The sequence below is a fragment of the Macrotis lagotis genome, chromosome X (genome assembly GCF_037893015.1).
Source record: "Macrotis lagotis isolate mMagLag1 chromosome X, bilby.v1.9.chrom.fasta, whole genome shotgun sequence".
NCBI classification, from domain to species: domain Eukaryota; kingdom Metazoa; phylum Chordata; class Mammalia; order Peramelemorphia; family Peramelidae; genus Macrotis; species Macrotis lagotis.
The window spans coordinates 623,978,647-623,986,009 of NC_133666.1; the positions used below are offsets into that span (position 1 = coordinate 623,978,647).

Genomic DNA, 7,363 nt, shown 5'->3' on the forward strand with positions numbered 1-7,363 from the left:
GTGGATAGAGTACTGGCCCTGGAGTCTGGAGTACCTGAGTTCAAATTGGGCCTTAGACACTTAATAATTACCTAGCTGTGTGGCCTTGGGCAAGCCACTTAACTCCATTTGCCTTGCAAAAACCTAAAAAAAAAAAATTGAATTCCAAATTCTCTCCACTTCTCACTAATCTTGAAACTCTGTCTACTGACTGCTTCTCTACTTATAAACACACCCATCTCTCCATCCTCAAAAAAATCACCCATTCTTGCTAGCTATCATCTTTTATCTCTTCTCTCTTTACTGGCTAAATTCCTTGAGAAGACTGTAATGGATGCCTCCACTTTCTTTTCTTTCATCCTCTTAATGCTCTGTATTTTTTTGTTTGTTCATCCTTCATTTCAAAGGAGACTGTGACATCAGAGAGGTGATTCCATGTCAAGCATATGAATTGGATTTGAGTGAGGGAGGTGCTGTGCTACACCAGCCTTACTTTCTCCTCCAGAGCCATCTGAATCCAGTGGCCAGATATGAATCAGGACAACTGGAGATGGCCCTGTTAAATGACTTGCCCAAGGTCACACAGCTAGTTAAGTATCTGAGGCTGGATTCGAACTCCAGTCCTCCTGACTCCAAGGTCAGTGCTCTATCCACTGAGCCAGCTAGTTGCCCTTAATGTTCTGTAGTATAGCTTCTAATATCATTCAGCTGATACTATTCTCTCCAAAGTTACCAATGATCTCTTCATTAACAAGCCTAAGGTTCCTTTCTTAATCCTCATCCTTCTTTACCTCACTGCAGCCTTTGACACATAGACCACCTTCTCTTCCTGGATGCTTTCTCCTTTCTAGGTTTTTATCATACTGCTTTCTCCTAGTTCTCCTACCTGTCCAACTATTCCTTCTTAATCTCCCTTACTGGATATAAAATCCTCTGTTTCTAAAGTTCTCCATAGCTTGTCCACTTCTTAACTTTCCAGTCTTTTTTATACCTTACATTCCTCACCTTTCACACCCAACATATTCTGTTATCCTCTTTGCTATAACTAAAACTAGATAATCCAGGGATATCCCCCATGTGTGCAGCTTTCTCCCTCCTCATCTCCAACTCTATCTAGGTTTCCTTCAAGTCTCACCTAAAATTCCACCTTCTTCAAGAAGCCTTTCCCAATCTCTTTTAGTGCTAAAATCTTCTTTCTGTAATTATTCCAAATTTATCCTGTTTCTATCCTATATCTATAAACTACATAGTTGTATGCATGCTATCTCCACAATTTGATTATTAAATTCTTTGAAAAGACACTGTGTCTTTTGCTATTTATTGCATTCCCAGAGATTAACACAAAATCTGACATATAGTAGGTGCTTAATAAATGACTACATAACACATTATTGGATCCTTTCAGTGACTGATTCTAGATGATTAGGAAGTCATCAATGACAAGATCAATTTTAACCAATTCTCAAATAGCTCTCCACAGAACTGAAATATAAATCACTAATACATAAAGTAAAATGGATGGGTTTGCTATGTACCAGCCTATTAAGACACTTTCCTTCGTAGAATTCAGAATTAACAAACCCCAGGTTTCCAGTGAACAGAATTTAAGAAATGCTAGTACAAGCAATGATTTATTATATTCCCCTTTTCTCTTGTACCTTCTTCCTTGCCAATTCCCCACCCCCAAACTTCATTTTCTCTTCCTTCTTTGAAATAACTGAGATCATCAAGGTGAATTTCTCAGCTTCCTTCCTCCATCGTCCAAACTATTTCTATATAATCAACTTTTATTTTAATCCTTCTCTCCTCATTATTCCTCACTAAAGTCAATTCCAGATACCTGAGGCCTCTTTTCCATTCCTTGCTACTTCCTCCTTGTTTCTAATAATCATCCTTTCTTTCATGTATCTTCAATCTCCCTCTTCACAGGGTCATAGTCTTGTATCCCTTTCCATCTGCCTTTTAATATAGTTATGTCTCTGGAATCCTTTCTTTCAACTTTTCCATCCCATCCATCTACCATCCAATCTTCTCTCCATTTCTAAATCATTTGAAAAAGGAAACATTCAATATAAACATTTCCTTTGTACCAATACCTCTTCAATCTCTTGCAGTCTGGTTTTGGGTCCCATCCTCCATTGAAACTCTCTTAGAGGTCACCAATTTATCAACAAATCCAATAATCTTTTTTCAGTCTTCATTTTCTTTAATCTCTGCTGCTTACGACACAGTTACTCAATCCCTCCTACTGGAAACTTTCTTTCATGGGCTAGACACCATACTAATTTGGTTCCCTTACTACTTCCTACTTCAATTACCAACTCTGTCCTCTTCCCCACCTTTTATTGTGGATGTTTCAGAAGACTATTTTAATTTTAGCCTCTTTCAGACTAAGTTTTTCAATTGTAAAATGGGAATCACAATAATAATAATAAGCTCGGGATTCTTGTGAAGATCAAATGAGATAATTATAAAATTCCTTTGCAATTCTTAAAGTAATATAGAAATATCGGGTATTATTTTTTGTTCATTCTCTCCCCTAGATATTCTATTTATTTCCATGGCAGCATGGAAACTTTGAGAGATCTGAATTCAGGAAGAAGAAATCTCATTTTGAATTCTTCCTGAAATGTAATATCTGTGTTATTTTGTACCAGTCACTTTTTTTTTACCTATAGACTTTTTCCATGGGTTCTCCTTCAAGAGATACAGGTTATAATCCATCCATGACTTCTCATTTGTGTAATTCTCAGGCCTATCCTACAAATTTCCCATAGAAGTCTGCCTAACATGCAGAGGGCATTAATATCCTTGGAGCTTCAGATCCTGTGTAGATAATAAGGAGGCTTACAAGCATTCTACTGCTTTCACTCTTTGGTCAGTCCACTATTTTTTCCAGTCATACATTTCTATGCCACTTCTTTTGCATGATCCCATATAAATAACAAGTTGCTCCCTATTCATGCCTACCATGTACCTTTCCAGGGGGTGCTTGGGTGGTGAAATACAACTTTAATTATTCAGAAACAGTAGAATTTCATGACCTGCAGTCATCATTGGAAGTATAATGAAGCTAAAAATAGGGGCTTTTGTTTCAGAAAGAACCTTACTCAAAGGCAAGAACTAACCTTTGCTTTACAAATGCTTAGCAAAGCACATAGAAAGTATTTAATAAATGTTTAATGAATGACTAAGTGAATCTTGAGATTATTAAAAGAACCGTACATCTAATTGTGTATCATTGTCTAGACAAAAGGCATTCTTTGTCTACTCAGTTTTCTTCAAATATGGATGATCAAACCCAAATCTTTTGATGGTGGATCTAATACAGATAGAGCTGTCTGGGTATTGATGTGTTAATAAATAAAAAACATAAAGGATCTTACCATCTATGGATACCCCTTCTTCCATTTGGATGCTAAGCTAGATAGCTTTTTTGTTTCATTACATTTTTTTTCAATTAACAAACTACTGGAGGGGGGGAGAAAAGAAAAACAAAACCCTTGTAACAAATATTGGGTTGGAGATCTTACATGACCATGGCAAACTCCTTTAAGAAGCAAACATTATCCCAATTTAAATATTAATAACCAAAAAATCATCAAAGTTATGTTCCAGAATTTTTTTTCATCTATAATATCCCTATTGTAATAGGGCTAATAATACTTAGTTAATTATCATACAGTATTATGGTTGATATTATGTGAAATAATGTATGTAAAGCATTTTACAAACCCTCAATAAATATTTGATCATGAGTTATAATTTTATTCAATTTTTTACCTCTGTGCAGACCACTCCCAAGTCCAGACAGCTAACTATTATATTCCAAAAGCACAGATATAACTGTTTACCTGCTCAATGAACACCAGGAGCTCACTGTTACCTGTAGAATCAAATATGAACTCTTCTGTTTTACATTTAAAGCCCTTTACAACCTGGGAGCAACCTGACTTTCCTCCCTTACTGAACAATTACTTCCTTTTATAAGTGCTAAGGTCAGTAAAAGGGCCCTTTTGTTGTTCTTCACTTATAATGCTCTACCTCCCATCTTCTTACCCCCATGCCTGGAATACTCTCCCTCCTCAACTTTGCCTCTTAGAATCCTTAGCTTCTTTTAGAACTCAGCTCAAACTCCACCTCCTAAAATGAGTTATTCCCTGGTACATCCAGTTATTAGAACCTCACCCTCTTTCCCACTCCCCCCAAATTATCTTATAGTATTTTGAATAGATGCAAGAATAAAAGTCTAAGTGGTTTAGTGGTTACAGAGTTAGACAGGAAAATCTGAGTTCAAACCCCACCTCAGTCCCTAGCTGTGTGACCATGGATAGATAAGTCTCTTAAGCTCTCTCAGTTTTCCTACAGGCTAAATGTAAATAAATAGCACCTATTTTACAGGAGGTCTATTATTAAGGTTAAATGAGATCATATATGTAAAGTACTTTGCAACCTTAAAGTCCTATATGCAACACTTTTTGTGTTAGCAAAGAACTAGAAACAAAGTAGATACTCAGACTAGGGAATGTTAAACCAAACTGTGATACAAAATATAAAAAAAAAAAAACCACGCATATAAAAAAGCAGGTCAGCCATGAATTGATCCAACATGAAAGAGCCAAGAAAACAGTAGACATGACTACAACTACGTAAATGGAAAGAACAAGCACAAAATAACTGAAAATGAATATTGCAAAATTACAAAGAACAAGGCTGGTAGGAGGAAGAGATAAGTGAAGATACTTCCTCCCACTCATTTGCAGAGATAGGCTCCATTGGTAAGAAAAAGGAATATATTGCCAGATTTTTTTTTCAATGTATTGATTGAGTCCGCCGAGTTGTATGTTTCTCTTTCTCTCTCTCTCTCTTTTTCTTTTTCCAAGGCAATGGGGTTAAGTGGCTTGCCCAATGCCACCCAGCTGGGTAATTATTAAGTATCTGAGGCCAGATTTGAACTCAGGTACAGGACTCCAGGGCCGGTGCTCTATCCACTGCACCACCTGGCCACCCCTCTCTTTATCTTTAAAAAAAAATCTTTGTTATATAGAATGGCTTCTGAGGAAAATGGGAAAGTTAATTTAGGTGACATAAGAAAAAATACCAATAGAACTTTTTTAAATAAGAAAAATAATATTATGGTAATGAACAAACTTGATCTCAAAGAAGAGATATAAGAATACACCTCACTTCTCACTCATCTGTAGAAAATGAAGGTCCACAAGTGAGGAAATAGTGCCTGATATTTTTCCCCATTTTGATCAATTTGGATAATTATCTTCTATTCTTTTCTTTTTAAAATACTTTGCTATGAGGGTTTTCCATTTTCTTCTCCAGATCATTTCATTGAAGAGGAAACTGAGGCAAAAAGGGTTAAGTGGCCCACAGTTCCACAATCTTGTTTATGTCTGAAGGCAAATTTGAACTCAAGTTCTCCACAATCTATTTGCTATGACATCTAGGTGCCCAGCATTTATATAGCAATCATAAACTTATCTATATATTTATATGGCACTTTATGGTTTGTAAAATGCTTTATAAATATTATTTCATTTGATCCTCAAGGAGAATCCCACAACCCTGGGAAATATTTGCTATTATTATCTCCATTTTAGAGAGGAGGAAACTGAGATAAGTAGAGGTTAAATGACTTGCCCAAGACGAAAAGTTAGGAAGTGTTGAAAGTGGGATTTGAAGGCAGTTCTTTCCAGACTCCAAGTCCAGTGTTCTATTATTCACTGGGTCACCTAGCCTTTAGTTTGTGGTTTTATCTAGTTTATGCTTGCTCTCATCCCAACTACTTTGGCATCTACACAATCTGAGCTTTTTTCCTTCTAGAGTCATATTGTCCTCTACCTGAAATACCTTCCCTGACTCTTTTCCCCCAAAAGGAGGCTGAACTCTTCCCCCTAATCACCCTTAAAAATCCAATTTAATTGAACAAGCATTGATTAAGTGCAGACTATGAGATTACAAAGGCAAAAAACAAGTCTCTATCCTCAAGGAAATTACTCTCTAGGGAGGTGCTGAGGGAAATAAATGTAAGACAGAAGACAATATAAGAAAGAAAAAAAGTAACAACGAAGCTGGCATAATGCCAGGGCTTAGCACAATGCCTAGCCAATAGTAGGCACTTCTAATTGATTGATTGTTAGATGGATGGGGCGCTGAGTCTTGAAGGAAAATGAGTCTGAGAGCCTGGGCGGAGATGGGAGTGTATTTCAGGCTCTTGGATGGTTCTACTGTACAAATCAGGGGATATAGTTAGTTCCTTTTGGCTGGGTAAAGTGCATAATGGAGGAATAAAATGAAATATGCCTGGAGAGGTAGGTGGAACTAGATTCCTAGCCCTTTAAAGCCAGTCTCGGAAGTTTGCATTTTACAGGCAAAGGGAAGCCACAGAAAGCTTTGATAACAAGAATGCAGAAAGGGGAGGTCAGAACTGTGGCTTCGGGGAGACTTGCATTTTGGCAGCATTCTCTGCAGAATGAATGGATGAAGGGCGAGACTTGGGACAGGGTGGTCCTTCCTTAGAAGACAATCAACAAGCATTTATTGAGCACCGACCCCAAGGTGCTAGGAGCTGGGAAGAGAAAGAAATCAAACAGCCCCTGGCCTGATGGAGCTTGGCTTGGCCAGGTTCCTTCCACCTCGAAGAGGCCCAAAATGACATCACTGTGCCGGAGCCAAGTTACAATGTATCCGACTGACCAGGCACGGGGGCGGGAGCCTCTAGGCCAGGGCGGGCAGGGCAGGCCCCGGAGCTTCTAGTCGACATCGGGCGCTGGAAGAAGGGCCCGGGAGGCCTTGTCACAGAAAGGGGCTGCGTGGGTCAGGTCTCGAGGTCCTGGGGGGGGGGGGGCGGGGAGGGGCCTGAGGGCAGTCCGGCCGTGGAGACTCCCCAGGACAAGGACAAGGGCGGTGGGGGGGCGCACCGGGCCGAGGGGAGAGCCTCCTCCACGAAGCCTTCCCGGGTGCTCCGGCGCCAAAGCCCCCTCCCCCTGCACCCGGAGCAGACGGCCCCCCACCTCCTCGCCCTTCCCCCCACCCGCCTGAAGCTCCCTGCCAGCAGGCCCCGGAGACCCCGTGGCCAGCGGCGCTCCTTGACCTGCCCCGCCCGCACAGACTCACCCACAGCCCGCGAGCCGACACGCGCGGAACCGCAACCCTCCGCGGGCTGGAAGCGCCGCTCGCGCCCTCCGGGTGGGGCCCCGCTTTGTCCCGGGCCGCGGGCGGGCGGGGGAAGGGGCCTCTGCCCCACCTCACTCGGTGCGTCAGGGGAAGCAGCGCGGAGCGAGGGAGGCCAGCGAGCGCGCCGCTCCGCCGGGAGCCTAGAGCGGCCGGGGCCAGCCGCGGGCCCGGATTGGGCGGCTCCGGGGGCGGGGCG

At 41.0% G+C, this 7,363-nt stretch overlaps 2 protein-coding genes across 3 annotated transcripts in view; one reads left to right on the top strand and one right to left on the bottom strand.

Annotated features, from left to right (window-relative positions):
• The window catches only part of LOC141500228 (uncharacterized), a 25,705-nt gene extending 18,423 nt beyond the window's left edge, over positions 1-7,282 (bottom strand). For both annotated transcript variants that reach the window (XM_074203231.1, XM_074203232.1), the window contains exon 1: positions 7,108-7,282. The gene's annotated coding sequence lies outside the window, so the exon portion shown is untranslated. The remainder of the gene's footprint in view (positions 1-7,107) is intronic.
• LOC141500223 (uncharacterized) overlaps positions 1-7,363 on the top strand; it is an 86,405-nt gene that overhangs the window by 49,034 nt on the left and 30,008 nt on the right. The window lies entirely within an intron of this gene.